The following is an 18,102-nucleotide window of genomic DNA, read 5'->3' on the forward strand; positions in this document are numbered from 1 at the left end:
GGTTGAGGCCATTCCCATGGGTACCAAACTTGGCTATCAGCCTCTGCTTGGCCACCCTGCGCTATTGACTGTCCCAAAGCCTGTCTTGGAAACTGGTCACCCGAAGGTCTGAGGCCAAATGTCCAAGACTGCTGAAGTGTTCTCTGACTGGGAAGGAACACTCTTGGCTGGCGAATGTTATGCGGTGAGCATTCATCTGTCGACACAGCTTTTCCTCAATCTAGACAATGTACCAGTGCATCTGTTGTTTGGTGTTGTCCTGAAGGCCAGGCAGTTTGCTGTGAACAACATAAACAGAGGCAAGAAGTGGAGGTGTGGGGAGGTCTGTACAAACTACTGCAATTCTCCATATATCACATTGTCCCAATTAGATAAAAATCAATTTATCCATACTCTGTTTTCTTTCAGCCAACCAATCTTCTATCCATGCCAATGCTAATATATAACCTCCTAGATTATGACTTTGTGCAATAACTTCTGATATGACATCTTGTCAAATGCATGCTGGAAATCATGTACATGGCATTTGCAGGCTCTTTTATCTCACTGAGCATAGTATACTTTGGACAAACTCCAATATTAACGGGTTTTGAGAAGATTTGTTGCTCAGGTTAAGGCTCTGGATGTAAGTTTGCTCGCTGAGCTTGAAGGTTCATTTCCAGACGTTTTATCACCCTATTAGGAAACATCTTCAGAGAGCATCCAGGAGAAGCACTGCTGATAATTTCTACTTTCTATTTATATGTTTAGGTTTCTTTGGGTTGGTGATGTCATTTCCTGTGGTGATGTCATTTCCTGTTATTTTTCACAGGGGGTGGTAGACACCAGGATACATGAACATCAACTAGCCACAAAACGACATGACCCTCTCTCACTAGTATCCTTACATGCAGATAAGGAAGGACACCACTTCGACTGGGACAACATATCTATCCTAGGACAAGACAAACAGAGAAATGCACAGGAATTCCTAGAAGCATGGCATTCCAACCAGAACTCTATCAACAAACACATCGAGTTAGACCCCATCTACCACCCCCTGAGAAAAGGAACCAGAAATGACATCACCACAGGAAATGACATCACCAACCCAAAGAAACCCAAATATATAAATAGAAAGCAGAAATCACCAGCAGTGCTTCTCCAGGATGCCCACTGAAGATGTCACCCAATAGGGTGATGAAACATCTGGAAATGAACCTTCCAGCTCAGTGAGCAAACCTACATCCAAAACTCCAAAAGTTTGGTTAAACGTGTTTTCTGTTAAAGCATACTAACACTTTGCAACTACCTTGAGGTTTTTCTGAGATTGCAGCTATAGACTCCTTAATGATTGATTCTAATAATTTCCCTGTCACAGGTGTGAAATCAGTTGGTCTACAATTTGTTGCTTTCTGCCTCCTTTTCTTTTGGATAAAGGTGTTATATTTGCTACTTACCAGCTAAGTAGATCCTTTCCTGAACCGAAGGAGGTTGGGAAAACTAACAATAATAAACTTAATAATGTATTATTCACCAATTTTAAGACCTAAGCAGAAGTCCACATGGAACCTAAGGCTTGTCAACCTGCAGCCCCAACAGTTTGCCCTTAACACCATTTTCTTGATGATTGCAATTTCAACAAGTTCCTCTCATCCTTCCAATTCCTGATTTACAGCTGTTGCTGCAATGTAGCTCATGTCACCCATATTGAAGACAGAAGCAAGTATTTGTTCATTTTCTTACTTTATACAATTAACTACCCATTCTCACTCATCAGATGACCAACATTCATTTTACTTATTCTCTTCCTTTTTGGATATCTGCAGAAACTCTAGTAACCGGCTTTTACATTTCTGGCTATTTTTCCTAATGTCTTATTTTTTTTTCTGATTAAACTTGAAGACATACTCTACTGTTCTTTATATTTTAACCAGTAGCCTGACCAAATATTCAACTTTGCACAGGTATAACCATCCATGACAAAGCAGTCCGCTTGAATAGCACACCACAAGCATCCACTCCCTCCACCACTGATGCCTCTTGGCGTCTGCTGGGGAGATTGGTATTGTAGATGATTGAGTGCAGGCTGCCCATGTATTCTTATTTGTAGGTTAGTGTTAATTTCACAATCAAAAGGAATAAGGAAGCCACTGATAGATGGGACAAGAAATAATTAATGCAATAATTCCACAGAGGCCAGTATCCAGTCACCAAGTCATCATTTATTTTCACATGGGGAGTCCTTGACACTGATCCAGCTTCTTTAGACCCAGCTTTGAGAGTGGACAGAACCTCTGGCACTCCTGTTTTTATCTGTTAGCCAAGGCTCCCTGATTGAGTCAGATTAATGGCCCCAATCAGGGAACTCATACTCTATGAGGGCCACCTGGCTGACCTCATTAAAGTCACTGCAGTTAGCCTATGTTCTGAGCAAAATCCCTCATTTCATTTTTGTTATTTTGAGCTGGAAACATTCCGTATGTACCTTTAATTCTTAAAGCATTTAGGGTTAGTGTGATTAAGCAATAAAGTCCATCATTCAATAGATTTTTCTCCTCGGTTATTTCGTATATTAAAATATTATGAATCAGAAAAGTAGCTGCCAGCCGAACATGCTTTCATTTCAAAGGTTTAACAGTTAAAAGTCACTGACATGTCAAAATCTCATGTCATGCTTTATTGAATTGAATAAATGTTACTCCTCATCTGAATATTCTGGAAAATTGAGTTGGATAAAGGACGAATTTAAAAAAGATGATCATGCAGAAAATTCACTACAAATAAAAACTGTTTCAGGCAGCAGTTTGTCAACCGCTGGTGGACATATTCATGGTGAAGGGTGTTGATTAATGTGTCAGCTGGAACTCAAATCATCGACATAAAAGAGAACCTATAAATGTGGTGAACTTGGATTTTCAAAAGCATTCAGAAGTAAGAATGTAAGAGCTCTTCAGGAAGCTCATCAATGGCAATGGTCTTCCACACAGCAACCCAGTTGGAAAACAGCATGTTCAAGGTGAACAGTGAAAACTGCAGATTGTCTGAATTTGTCAAGACTCTTGGTAGGAGATGGAGCAATGGTTAGTGTGATTACATATACAAATATTTAATGCTAAAATAGAAAAATGCTTTGAGGGGCAAGTATGGGAAGATGCATATTGGTCTGAAAAGTTTAGCCCTGAGTAATGCCAAAAAGATCAGTCACTGATGATGTCAAATAGACTTATGTACTTAGGATCTGGAAGCAGTGAAACCTAGCCTCTCGTTCTCAAACAATGTCTAACAATGTCAAGGAAATTGCTAAGGTGTAATAAACTATACCTTGCTAACTGGTAGGGGCTCTTCTAGTTCATACCACACTAGACCACATAGTTTTCCTACTCTTAAGAGAATGGTCACAGCTACCTTCATCATGAACAGCAGCACATCCAGTCTAGTGAGCTGGCATACACATACAACAAGAGCTCCTTTCAGCAGTTTGCAACTAACAAAGAATGTTTGGAAATGCAGTGACGTTGACTAGTGCTACATAGGAGTGTTAACTGGAATTTCATACTTAGGTTCACAGAGAGGGATTTGAGCCCAAAACCTTCTGACCCAGAGGTGAAAACGTCACCGATTGTGCCAAAAAATTGGAAGGCTGTTACGTGCAGATATGAGATTGTTATGTTTATAATGAGAGTTTAAAAGGACTAGACTTCTTGAGTGTTCATTTTACATCCTGTGGAGGAATTATTTATTGAGTCGTCTGCCAGCAGTTACCTACTTGGAGTGAGTGAAGTAACTTATTCTGGGAAATACGTAAGAGGTGAACTCTGGAATTGTTACTGAATTTATGCTGTTATGACCTTGGTGGAGATTGCCAGAAGTCTGAAATCTCATATGTGCCCAAGAGAGGATTTGAAGTCCATGATTTCCCCTGACAATTCTATTGTCTTCTGACCTAACTCTTTGAAACTTGCAATCCAGCTCATGCACAATTACACATACTAAGAGCCATCAGAGGATACATGTCACTCATTGGTGACGCTCATAAAAATGGTATTGACTCAGTCCAGAATATCACATGATTCCCTGGTGTTTCACCTCCAATTCCACTGCTCCCAACGCTGGCCATGAATTTACCACTACTTCTGAAGCCTTAAAAATCTCTATCATTACTATCAAGCCAGGAGATCCACTGTGGTCGAATGAAGATTTTTTTTTTAATATGACCGCCTTTGTACCATTTTCAATAGCTGAAAATGTGTTGCTGGAAAAGCGCAGCAGGTCAGGCAGCATCCAAGGAGCAGGAGATTCGTTGTTTCGGACATAAGCCCTTCTTCAGGAATTTTCAATAGGTTCACCGAAGCTCCTCCAACAGCACCTTCCAAATACATGACTATTACGATCTTGAAGGACAAGAACAGCACCTCTTGAAACTTCCCCTACAAGCTACTCATCATCCTAACTTGGAAATATATCATCATTCCTTCTTGGAATCTTGAAGAATGTTGAAACTCCCTCCCTAGCAGCATTGTGGAAGCAGTGCTAGAAATCAGCTCAACACCACTTCCTCAAGTGCAACAAAGGATGGGTAATAAATGCTGGTCCAGCCAGCATTGCCCATATCTCAAAATTGAATTAAAAATAACTCCTCACTTCCACCCAAATCAGATGCTTTGTTTGCTCTGAGACAGAGGTTGCGTCATGACCAGAATTGGGAGTATCTTTATTTCATTCAACGCTGAAAGGTCAAGTAAAATCACTGAATTTTGTATTAGAATGTTCCTGGATGTGCTTGAAAACTTCTCACACAAATTCTCTGTTTTCCCATTATAACGCCACCTCACCCTATTCTCTCTCTATAGTCTTGGTGCTTTCATTTAGTTATGCTTTTGTTCAATGTAATAAAATCCTGCTAATAATGTAAAACAACGAGTATATTTTACCAATAATATCCCAAATGAATATGGAAGCAAAGAAATTGCATCTCAGAGTGTAAATACAAAAATATTATTGCTGTGTGGTACAGAATGCTTCACATAACTTTTAACTTTCAACCATAGGAAAAACAAACAATAAACAAAATAGACTTTGGTAGAAGGATTCATAATTCATAATTAAGATCAGATGTTTTGTGAGAAATAGCCTGGTTGAAATCAAAATGCTGTTTCTAATGATATATACAGATGAAAATGTGTTTTCAATCTATAATTGAATAGTGTAGGCCCGTCATCCATTGTCTAAGTGTGTGTTTTAGGTGGCCATTTAGCTATGGATAGAATCACAGTCTACTTCCTTCTTTCTGCAATCAATATCTATACGACTGGAAAACATTCATGGTTAGCAATACTGGGGCCGTTATTTTTGTCATTGCAGTGTTTCTGTTGCAGCAAAAATGCTAGAAGAATACATTCGCTGTCAACATCCTGTAGGGTTACCATTTAACAGAAACTCAACTGGACTCACCATATAAATAAATTGACTAAAAAACTAGGTCAGAGGCTCAGCATACTGTGGCAAGTAATCCACCTCCTGACTCTAATATCTTTCCCCCATCTACAACGCACAAGTCAGGAATAAGGTGGAATACTCCCCACTTGCCTAGATAGGTGTACTTCCAACAACACCAAAAACGCTTGACACCATTCCTGGACAAAGCAGCTGGCTTGACAGGCACCACATCTACAAGCATCCGGTTCCTCCACCACCGATGCTCAGTACCAGCTGTGTGTGCTATCTACAGAAATTTACAAATGATCCTTAAAGAGCGTCTTCGAAATCCATAACTACTTCTATATAGAAGGACAAGGGCAGCAGATACATGGAACATCATCGCCTGCAATTTCACCTCCAAACCACTCACCAAATTGACTTGGAAATATACAACCGTTCCTCCACTATCACTTAGTCAAACTCCTGGAATTCCACTGCTGTCTCACAGCATCTGAGACCCGGGTTCAATTCCCGACTCAGGCGACTGACTGTGTGGAGTTTGCACATTCTCCCCGTGTCTGCGTGGGTTTCCTCTGGGTGCTCCAGTTTCCTCCCACAATCCAAAGATGTGCAGGTCAGGTGAATTAGCCATGCTAAATTGCCCGTAGTGTTAGGTAAGGGGTAAATGTATGGGTATGGATGGGTTGCGCTTCGGCGGGTCGGTGTGGACTTGTTGGACCGAAGGGCCTGTTTCCACACTGTAAGTAATCTAAGTAATCTAACCTAATCTATCCTTCTCTTAGTGCATCAACGCACAGCACATGGACTGTAGGGGTGTAGGAAGGCAGCTCATTACCACCTTCTCAAGGGCAACAGGGATGGACAATAAATACTGTCCAGCCAGAAACATCCACATCCCATGGGCACATGTTTTAAAAGTTAGGAATTCCAAGTCTCATCCCCAAACCTGGCATTTCCTGTTTTCATAGACCAGGTTTAGGGGAGGGTCATTGTGCATAGGGGCAAAAGTGAGGGCTGCAGATGCTGGAAACCAGAGTGGTGGCGGAAAGGCACAGCAGGAAGGGCTTTTGCCCGAAATGCCGATTTTCCTGCTCCTCGGATGCTGCCTGACCTGCTGTGCTTTTCCAGCAACACTCTGATCTAAACTCATTATGCATAGGAGCAGCTATTGAAATGACAAGCTACCTGCACTGAAATCAGATCTTGGTGTCGTGGTTTCTGGAATCTTGAGTCAGAGGTTGTATCAGTTAATAGCTCTGTCCTTTTGGATTGCCAGGATACAGCATTGATGAGTGTAGGTACCCCTGTGGATAAGAAACCAGGACATCTTGGAGTGGAGTTTCGGAATATTTTGGGAGAAGCTAGACAGGTGCCCTAAGTTGTTGAAAACATTACACATGAAAGGTACATAAACATCTCGGAATTGTTCCAATTTTCAAGAAGTGTTGAAATACGTTCTTATGAATGAGTGTTTACCTGAATAGAGTGCAGTCTGCAAAGTAAAAAAGTTAAGTAGCAAAACTATATTTTTCTCCCATGTACTTTAGGTAAAGAATAGAAGTAGGCGTAGGTTGTCATAGGGTATGAGGGGATCTAATTGGAGCACTATGCTGCACATGTTGGCAATGGTGGGGCTAAAGAAGTGTGCAGGGGGGAGGGCTGGAAAAATATTTTCTATTTCTCCCTTTTGAACTTGAAGAAAGGCCTTTAAGCTAATTCAAGGGAGAATGTGTGAGGAGAGGGTTAACAGAACAGAGAACTCAGAACAGTATAGCACAGGAACAGGCGCCTCAGCCCACAGTGTTTCTGCCAACCACGATGTGCTCCTAAATTAATCCCATCTGCCTGCACCTGGCCTCCATTCCCTGCCTGTTCATCTGTTTGTTTACATGTTTATTAAACTTTGCTATTATAACTGCTTCTACAACTGGCAACGTGTTCTGGGAACTCACTACCCTCTGTGTAAGAAACTTTCCGTTACATAGCCCCTCTAGAATTTCCCACTCTCACCTGAAACATATGCCTTCTTGTATTTGACATTTCCACCTTAGGAAAAATACTCTGAATTTTCTCTCTCTCCCTGTGTCTCATAATGCTATTTACTTCTATAAGTTCACCCTTCAGCCTCAGATGGTCTCATGAAAACAATCCAAGTTTGTCCTGCCTTTCCTTATAGCTAATACACTCTCATTCAAACAAACTCCTGATAAACCTTCTGCATCCCCAGCAAAGCCACTACATTCTTCCTACAATGTGGTGACTAGAACTGCACATGGTATTCCAAATTTGACCTAAGTAAAGTCTTAAACAACTGAAACATGCCTTGCTAAGTTTTATACACAATGCCCCTACAAAGGCAACCTTAGCATACGCCTTCTTTAACATCTTAATCCACTAAATGCACCCTGTCTTTTCTGGTCAAGCCAGTTTTGTATCCAACTTGCCAACTCACCATGGATTCCATGTGATTTGATCTTCTGGACCAGACTACCATGAAGGCCCTTGTCAAAGACCTGGCTAAAGTCCATTTAGATAACTTCCATTATGATTCCATGACTCTGCCTCATCCTCAACAATCACCTTCGTCATTTCCTCAGAAAATTCAATCAAATTTGTAAGACAAGACCTCCCCTGCATAAATCCATACTGACTATCCCGAATAAGTTCACTCTTCTCCAAATACAAGTAAATGATGTCCCTAAGAAGCTTGTCCAATAATTTCCCTACCAGTGATGGAAAGCTCACCAGCCGGTAATTTCAGGGATCAGATGTTATTCCTTTTTTCAAGAAGGTGGTGCTGAGTTCGAGGGTTGGGACAACTCCCAACTCCTGTACTCAATACTCTGACCAATAAAGGAAAGCATACCAAATGCCTTCTTCACTATCCTGCGACTCCACTTTCAAGGAGCTATGAACCTGCAATCCAAGGTCTCTTTGTTCAGCAACACTCCCTAGGACCTTATCATTAATTGTGTAAGTCCTGCTAAGATTTGCTTTCCCAAAATGCAGCACCTTACATTTATCTGAATTAAAGTTGTGTTTGATTTCTGTTTCCTAAACCTTATATATATTTCCCTTGCTGGAGTTTTATGTAGTAAAAGGATGAGGCAGCACTGTCGAGCAGCTATTTGGATAACAATATCCAATGGTAAAGGGGGAAGCATGTTAAAAATACAACATTAATAATTCTTTACTTGAAAGCATGTAGCATTCAGAACAAAATAAATGGATTGAGAGCACAAATAAAGGTGATTCATAACCATTGTAGAGGCATGGTTATAAGACAACTAAAACTGGGAGCTAATAATTCATGGATATGTGACTTTTTGAAGGACAGGCAGCAAGGGAAGGGTGGTGAATTTTGCTAATACAAGATGGAATTAGTTCAATGGCAAGAAATAATCTCATTGGAAGAGGCAGAATCCAGGTGAGATAGGTAAACAATAACAAGAGAAGGAACATGGAAACACAGAAAATTGGAGCAAGATTGAATATGGGACCATGGGAGATGAGTGTAGGTACAGTTTGGCATAGATGGAGCATGGAAAGTGGGAAAAGTGAGGAAATGGCAACAAGAGGTATGTTTTAGTCTTTATTGTTAAACTTTATGGAGTCTCAATAAGGGATGCTGGGAACAGGCATCCACTTTGACTTTTCTTGCCAGCACAACTCCCAACAGACAAGAAGGCTGGAAAATCTCAACAAGCCAGGCAGCATCAGGAGGTGGAGAAGTCAACATTTTGGGTATAACCATTCTTTCAGACTGGGAGTGGGAGTGAGGGGAGCTGTAGAAAAAGGGATGTTGGGGAGGATTTTGGGTGTGGAGACAGGCGGAGTGTTAAGGTGGAGATATGTGAACACAGGTAGAGGGTGTGCTCCGGTTGGTCGATGGGAGGCATGAATCCCGTTGGCCACTGGAAAGAAGGATTGGAAAGTGGAATGGAAGGGAGGAAGAGAGGCTGCAAAGGGAGCCGAGGATGGGAAGAGAGGTTACTTGAAATTGGAGAACTCAATGTTAAGTCCTCTAGGCTGTAGGCTGCCCAGACAGAAGATGAGGTGTGGTTCCTCCAATTTGCGGTCTGGTTCACTATGGCAATGGAGGAGGCTGAAGATGGTCATGTCGGAGAGGGAATGGGAAGGATGATTGAAAGGGAGGTCAGGTTCCCCTTGTGGGCCCGGCTGAGATGTTCGGTGAAATATGTCGTTAGTTTATGTTGGTCTCATCGATGTAGAGAAGTGCACCGGATTCAGTAAACTAGATTGGAGGAGATGCAGGTGAACCTCTGTCTCACTGGAAGGACTGTTTGGGGCCCTTGGTAGAGGTGAGAGGCCTGGGGTGCTGTTAGGTTTTGCATCTTTTATGGTTTCAGGGGAAGTTACTGGCGGGCTCGGAGGGTATATTGTTTGGGAGAGTGGCGCGAACTAAGGAGTGATGAAGGGAGTAATCCTTGTGGAAGGCAGAGACGGGTGGAGAGGGGAAGATGTTCTTGATGGTGGGGTCTAGTTGGAGTTGACGGAAGTGTTTAAGGATGAAACGTTGGGGTATTAACAGAGGACAAGGGGGGGTGCTGTCTTTATTACGCTTGAAGAGGAAAGGGGTTTAGAGCAGTGGGGTGGGGAATAGAGGAGGTGCTGTGCAGGGCAGTCTAGATGACAGAGCGGGGAAAAGTACGTTGTTCAAAATAGGTGGACATCAGGATGCTTGGGGGTGGAATGTCTCCTCGTCCGGGCAGATGCGACAGCGACGGAGGAATTGGGAGAACAGGATGGATTTCTTGCGGGATACTGGGTGGGAGGAGGTGTAGTCCAGGTAGTTATGGCAATCTGTAGATTTATTGCAAAAGTCTGTCCATAGACTGTCACTAGAGATGGAAACAAAGAGGTCAAGAAAGGGAAGGGAGGTGTCCAAGGTAGACCATTGAATTTAAGGGCGGTGTGGAAGTTGCTCGTGAAATCAATGACCTCTCCAGTTCAGCCTAGGTGCAGGATTCAGCACCAACGTAGTCATCAATATAATGGCAGAAGATTTGGGGCACAGTGCCTCTGTAGGTATTGAAGAGGGACTTTTCGAAATAGCTGACAAACAATCAGGCATATCTGGGGCCCGTGCAAGTGCCCATGGCCATCTCCTGGATTTTCAGGAAATGAGAAGGTTTGAAGGAAAACTTATTGAGGACTAGTTCGGCAAGGTGGAGGGGTGTATTGGTGAAAGGGAACTGGATGGATCTGTTAGAGAGGAAGAAGCTCAGGGCCTGAAGACCATCTTTGTGAAGTAAGGTTCTCCAATTTCATCTCCTAAACCCCAACTCCCTTTCCACCCCTCTTCCACCCTTCCATTCCATTTTCCCACCCTTCCTTCTAGCCACCAACGGGATTCATTCTTCCCATCGACCAACAAGGCCATATTCTCTACCTGTGTTCACCTATCATCACCTCACCACTCTGCCCCTCTCCCTACCCAAAATCCTCCCCCATGTCCCCTTTATCTGCAGCTCCCTTCAACCCGACCCCCTGTCCTGAAGAAGGGTTATACCCAAAACGTTGACTTCTCCACCTCCTGATGCTGTCTGGCTTGTTGTGTTCCTCCAGCCTCCTGCTTGTCTACTTTGGATTCCAGGATCTGCAGGTTTTTTTTGTCTCGAGCACAACCCCCAAATATCTACCTTCTTGGAACAAAAATGTTAAGGGTGGGCAGCCTTTTTTGCTATCAGGTTTGTGGTGGTGGGATTGCTCACTACTCTGAATGCTCACCTGACCTGAGAACGAAAATTAGAGCCTGGCTGTTTGTTTTTCTTTCTTTAAAGCAAGAGCAGTGAAGTCAAATGTGTTGCCCTAAGCTTTTTCTGGTGATAAAGCACAGGTGAGGGATAGAACACAGCATCTTCCTGATCAGTCAGCAAATTGGGCTTGCACACTCCACAATACTATGGAAGAATTTGAGCAGTGACTGTAGTGATGTAGTTACTTACGGTGCAATCTGAGAAGTTCCTGACTAGATTTAAAAGTAAAGGTTGACATGGAGAAATTTCACAACATTATCTTCTATGTTTGACTTATACCCAATGTTGGGGAAGCCTGATCTACTACCAAAGTCCTTCAGTTGCCACTTAGAAACTTTTAGCTGCATTGGGTAGCCATCTGTGACAAGCAATGAACATGTTGGCTTGGTAAATCAGGTTAATGTAGTTAAGATTCTAATTTAAGTTAATCAGCGAATGGTTGTTCATGTTGCACTCAGTTTGTTTGGTAAAAATAAAAATGAAATCGTGCTTTTCCAGGGTGTGCAAATGATTACAGGCTCTGATACTCCTACCTCTGCCTTGTTTACCCCCCGCTTCACAAGATCCCTGCCTAAAGTGCAAGTTATCATTGCAATCAACTGCATTGGCCAGGACCATGAATGAAAAATTATAGAGTTATAGAGGCTTAGACTATGGAAACAGGCCCTTCAGCCCAACTTGTTCATGCAGCCCAGTTTTCACAATTAATCTAGTCCCATTTGCCTGTATTTGGACTTTATCCATCCGTACACATCCCATTCATGTACCTGTCCAAATGTTTCTTCAATGACGAAAATGACTCGCCTCCACCATTACCTCAGCCAGCCTGCTCCAGGCTCTCACTACCCTCTGTACAAAAAAACTGCCTCTCTGGACCCTTTTGTATCTCTCCCCTCTCACCTTAAACCATGCCCTCTAGTTTTAAATTCTCCAAGTTGCTCAGGGGAACATTGCTTCAACAGAACTGATGTACAGAAGCTGTTTTTTTCATGCCTCACACCAGCTGAAACCTGTGGCCAATTAGATTCTATCCATTTATCTTCAAGTAATTTTTATGAAGAGGTGGGTAGGGCTTCAAATAGAGCATGTACTCTGTGTACACAAGCGCTGGAAAAACCCAGCATGCAGGTCAGCATCGTAAAGGAAACTAAAATCACTATTTAGAGCTGACATTCAGGCTGTATATCAAGCTAGTTCTCACATTGATGTTGGTCCAAAACACGATAGTGCATCACTCACTGAGAGCAAAAAAGCTTGACCTTGTTCTGTTACATGTTGTTCTTCATCTTATAAAACAATTGACAGTTTGTGTCCCAGATTTTGCCTGGGAACTTGTTATAGGCATAGAGGGATGGGAAGATTTCAAACAATTTCTGTTTCTTAAAAACCTTAAAATACCCAAGTGATAGAAATTGCTGATAGCAATAAGAGATTAATTTTTTTATACGTTTCTCCATGTAATATCGTCACAAGTGGTGACGGCCTATTTAAAATAAATAGGTCATTGATCCAGTTGAAGGAATGAACATGGCAACACTTTACATCAGTGTTAAACAACCTGATACCAGAGTGTGGAGCTGACATAGCTTTTACTGGATGTGTTGGATGTAGGTTTGCTCGCTGAGCTAGAAGGTTCATTTCCAGATATTTTGTTACTCTACTAGCTAACATCTTCAGTGGGCCTCAGGTTAAGCAATGTTGAAAATTTCTGATTTCTATTTATATCTTTGGGTTGGTGATGTCATTTCCTGTGGTGGTGTTACTCCAATTTTTGATTGGAATCTTCTTGATTGGAGTAGCTTTTACTCCAATCAATAAGATACTGCCAGATCTACTGAGCTTCTCTCGCACCTTCAGTTTTTATTTTAGACCTCCAGCATCTGCAGTATATTGCTTGAGATGTGGGATTTTTAATTTTCTTGACAATCCAAAAGTATTTCACCCCTTTTTCTGATTTTCCTTCCAGGTTATATCAAACTGAATTCAAATTTTTGAATGGCCATGGTGGGTCTTGAACCTGTGGCACCTGATTTTAATTTAAGCTGAACTCTCTGCGCGTTGATGTTTTTTTGACTTGAGTTAAAAATCTCATTCACTCTCTTATGCTGAAAAAAACAGAGATGGAAAAATGTCTGCAATAATAGTGTTGGCAATAGCTTGTGACAGTATTTTATCAGAATTAAACATCAGCTTCAGTGATTAATCACCCAGGAAAACTCAGTAAACTCTTTTCTTTAAATTCATTAATTGGATAAGGGTGCCACTGACTAAGCCAGCATTTATTGCCCATCCCTAATTGCCCAGGGGGCAGTTAAGAGTCAGTCACGCTGCTGTGGGTCTGGAGTCACATGTAGGCCAGAGCAGATAAGGATGACGGTTTCTTTCCCTAAAGATATTTATTCCTCAAGGTAATTTTGAAATATTTGTCTTTTTCTTTTTATTACCAACAAATTAGCATTTTAGGAAATTTGCCAGGATTAAAGCTCTTTTGAATTTGACGGATTTGGTAATGATATAATTTACAGTGCAGAATGTTAATTTTTGTCTCTGGATGCTTCTCACTGTTTTTCAGAGTTGTGAAAACACCCTGAGCCAGGTAAATGGAAGGATAATTGACCATTAATATTATGTGGGATAGGAAATTCATAAAATGGTGTGGGAGAAAATCCATGGGCAGCACACCTTTGTGCATATGGAGAGAATCTTTAGGTGCTCCAGAATTGATCCAGCTGAAGATTTGTGGGATGAATGGAAGCCCCTTCATTTCTACACAATGGCAGGTAACCAAGTGAAAGGAGTAACTTTTCTTACTGGAAAAACTGAGGACTGCAGATGCTGGAGATCAGAGCTGAAAATGTGTTGCTGGAAAAGCGCAGCAGGTCAGGCAGCATCCAAGGAGCATGAGAATCGACGTTTCGGGCATGAGCCCTTCTTCAGGAATGAGGAGAGTGGCACACTCTCCTCATTCCTGAAGAAGGGCTCAGGCCTGAAACGTCGATTTTCCTGCTCCTTGGATGCTGCCTGACCTGCTGCGCTTTTCCAGCAACACATTTTCAGCTCTTAACTTTTCTTACTTCACTGTTAATGATCGATGCTTCAGATGGACTATAATTCCTCCATCCACCTCTCTTTCAACCTTCAATTTGCTTTAATTTGACAGAGTGCAGTCAAATCTTTGAATCTTTGCAAGGTAGAAATTGATAGATTCTGATTCCAAGTAGCATACAAATTTATGTGGGTTTAGGTGAGTAAAAGGCATTGAAGTGTTAGATCAGATATGATTTATTAAAAGGCAGGTTTGGCTCGACAGACTGAATAATCGACTCCTATTTCTTTGTTCTGTTAAAAGCAACCATTTCAACTAAGCTTCATCTAAAATGTCCTTTCATGTTTATGTCCAATATTGTTTGATAATGTTCTGATGAAATGATTTAGTATATTTTGCTCTGTTAGACACATTGCATAAATACAAGATGTTGTTATTGATCCATAAACTTAAATACAGGGCAAAATATTATGCTAAATATATTTCAAGGCTGATTTTGAAATGATCTATTGACTGGGAGAGTAAACTGTGCACTGCAAAGCTGGTGGATTGAAATATTTAGAATTTCACAGCTGGTGAGCAAGGGTAGGAGGCATCTGGCATAAAACAAGCTGATGAATATGTTTTCAAATTGGTTGATGCTGACTCAATCCATGCTGGAGCTTTGCCATGGACATACCATTGAAAGGATGTTATTAGAACATTTATGAGCCTGTCAGTTCTCATGTGTGATTTATCATTCAAAGAAGAACAAGAACTGTCACCTGGACATTGTCCACTTCAGCCAAGCAAACAATTTGGAACCGACATGCACATTTAAGGCATAACACTTTAATGATGCTAAGGAGTATTCTCACACAACTGCAACCCTTCTTCAAAATAAGAATAATACCTGACGAGAAGACATGTAGTTTCTGTCACAGCTAAATATTGAAAATATTATGAAGGGAATTATATCATAAAGCCATGCCAAGAGGAGGCACGGTTGAGACAAAACAACAACTCCTGGGGGAGTAGGGAAATAGGGAAACCATCAACATCTCTCTTTGTTGTTGTGGTTAATTAAATTCATGGAATGTTGCTGATGGAGATCAGTCAGCTTACCAAATCTTCAGCGTGGCACAGGAGAGAAATTCCGGAGTTTAAGAGCTAGACAGCTGAAGACATGACTCAGTGGGGCAAAGAAAATCAGGAGTGCACAAAAAGCTAGAATTGATGATAAGAAGGTGAACCATAACCTTCATGTGCTGGGTTAGAAAATGGTCCTAACCACAGGCACCATTGTAAAGGGTGCAGAGATTGTGTCTGAGCCCACATGTTTTGAGTTAAATGTGCAGCTGCATGAATTGTAGCATAGTACTTGTACTAATGATCTAGCCATTCAGAGACTGGTACTCATGTTCTGGCCAGATATGAGTTCAATTCCAACTTGGCAGCTTGAGAGCTTAAATTACACAACATTTGGAATAAAGAGTTAGTTTGTGATGGATATCAAGAACCTGCTGGATTATCACCAAACTTCATCAGATTTTCAAATGACCTTTAGGGAAAGAAATCTGTTGTCGTTAATCATTCATCCCTATGCATGATTCCAGACCCAATCAACATGGAGTTTTTAATTGGATAGCCTTGAAAGCCATGCAGTTCGCACCAGCGCTGTCACAAAGGTAATTAAGGTTGAACAATAAATGCTAATGATGCCCATGGTCTGGGAATTAATATAAAAAAGTTATTTAAGTAGTTCTTTGGAAGCACAATGCTGTACTACTCGAGACGGTAATGGATTTACAGTGTAACATCAATAAAGGTGATGAGGGGTTTCACCATGGGAGGATTGTGCAATATTGCTTTTGTTTGTTTTAAAGAGAGGCTTGACTTTTAATTAGAATTTAAACATTAAGCAGAATGAAGGTACATCAGTCTCCTGGCTGTTGAATTTTCAGATCTGTACTCTCAGAAATTGGTGCTGGTCTTAATACTTTTAAATTCAGGGCTGTTATCTCAATGATTTTCAGTGAGCATTACATATATTACGTTGGATTCTTTTATGAGTGCTCACTGCTGCTTACAACTGAACCGTTAACATTGATCTGCACTGCATTAAGGGTTCGTACCTCCAGCAGGGTATTTCTTATAAAATGATGCAATATATTGTCAGCTCCTGTAATATAAGAGTAGATGTAGGTAATGTAGTAGAGAAAGATTGAATGCATATTTAATACAGCTATTGGTATATACATTATTACATCACAGGCTAGGGAAATCCATGTCTAAGCTAATACTAAACTATTTCGTTACAAATATTGGCATGCTTCAGTGTGTCATGCATCAAATGACCACAGTTTAGATAGAGAATGCAAACTTGTGTACCTGTGGGCCACATGTAATAATGTGGTGTTGATATATGAACACCTTTATTTAAAGGTATACTGTATAATAGCTGTGAGACATAACACAGCAGTGAAGACATTTGAAATAATTTTTCAGTCTTTCTTTGCCTCAGGAGTAGTGCCAGAGGACTGGTGGATTTCAAATAATATGACTTTGATCAAAACAGCGAGAAAGAATAAGCCAAAAAACTACAGGTCAGTCAGTTTAATTCTGATGGTTGTAAGAGGTCTAGAAACAATAATTAGGGACAAAATTAATAATCACATGTACAAGTCCATGTTATTAATGGAGAATCAGCATGGATTTCTTCAGTGGGAGGAGGAGAAATGAAAATAGCACCAGGTGAAATGCTTATTTGGAGAGCTGGCACAGGTGCGAGGGCCAAATGACCCCCTTCACTGATTCTGCGATTTTGGGTGTTCATATATTCAGTCTATCAAATGAGAGCATGTTCAGTCTGATCAATATGGGACCCACTTCAATATAAGAACGTGAGTGTTGCTTTGAATCCTCATGGAACCTGTTTTTTCTCGAGAATTTAGAAGGGCTAATCTGATGGAAATCTTTAAGTTATTATCAAGAAAAGACAAAGTCAATAAAAAAATCTTATTTCCACTTGTTGGGAGTTCTCGAACTAGTGGGCATAGTCTGAGAATCAAGGATAGACCGTTCAGGAGAGATATTGGGAAGATATGGAGAGATAAAGGGTGGCTGATTTTGGAACTCTTCCACCAATGGCATTGATGCTAGATCAATTAATAGTTTCAAATCTGAGTTAGATAAATTTTTGTTAAGCAAAAGCATGAAAGAATATGGGCCAAAGTTACACCACAGAAACCCTTACCACCGGATGCCTGGAGGAAGAATGACTCATCTTCCGCCTTGAGACCCTGCAACTACATGGGATCAATGTGGATTTCACCAGTTGCCTCATTTCTCTTCCTCCCACCTTATCCCAGTCCCAAGCCTCCAACTTAGCATCACCCTCTTGCCCTGTCCATTTTCCTTCCCACGTATCCGCTCCACCCTCCTCTCTGACCAATCACCTCCCCCCCACCTTCATTAACCCATCACATTTCCAGCATCCATCCCCCCAGCCCCAACCCACTCCTATTTATCTGTCAGCCCCCGGCCCACAAGCCTCATTCCTGATGAAGAGCTTATGCCCGAAACACCGATTCTCCTGCTCCTCAGATGCTGCCTGACCTGCTGTGCTTTTCCAGCACTACACTCTTGATTCTGATCTCCAGCATCTGCAGTCCTCACTTTCTCCTAGTTGATTTACACCACAGATCAGCCATGATTTCATTACATGCCAGAAAAGGCTGAATGGCCTACTCCTGTTCCTATGGATCAGCGGCATTTCTTTGATATTTCTCAATCCTCTATAAAGAGGCTTGAACAACATGTTATGAATCTACTCAAGTAGTAAGTATAGTGAAAACTCAAACCTTCTCCCTGTTG

Source organism: Hemiscyllium ocellatum, chromosome 1, assembly GCF_020745735.1.
Source record: "Hemiscyllium ocellatum isolate sHemOce1 chromosome 1, sHemOce1.pat.X.cur, whole genome shotgun sequence".
NCBI lineage: Eukaryota > Metazoa > Chordata > Chondrichthyes > Orectolobiformes > Hemiscylliidae > Hemiscyllium > Hemiscyllium ocellatum.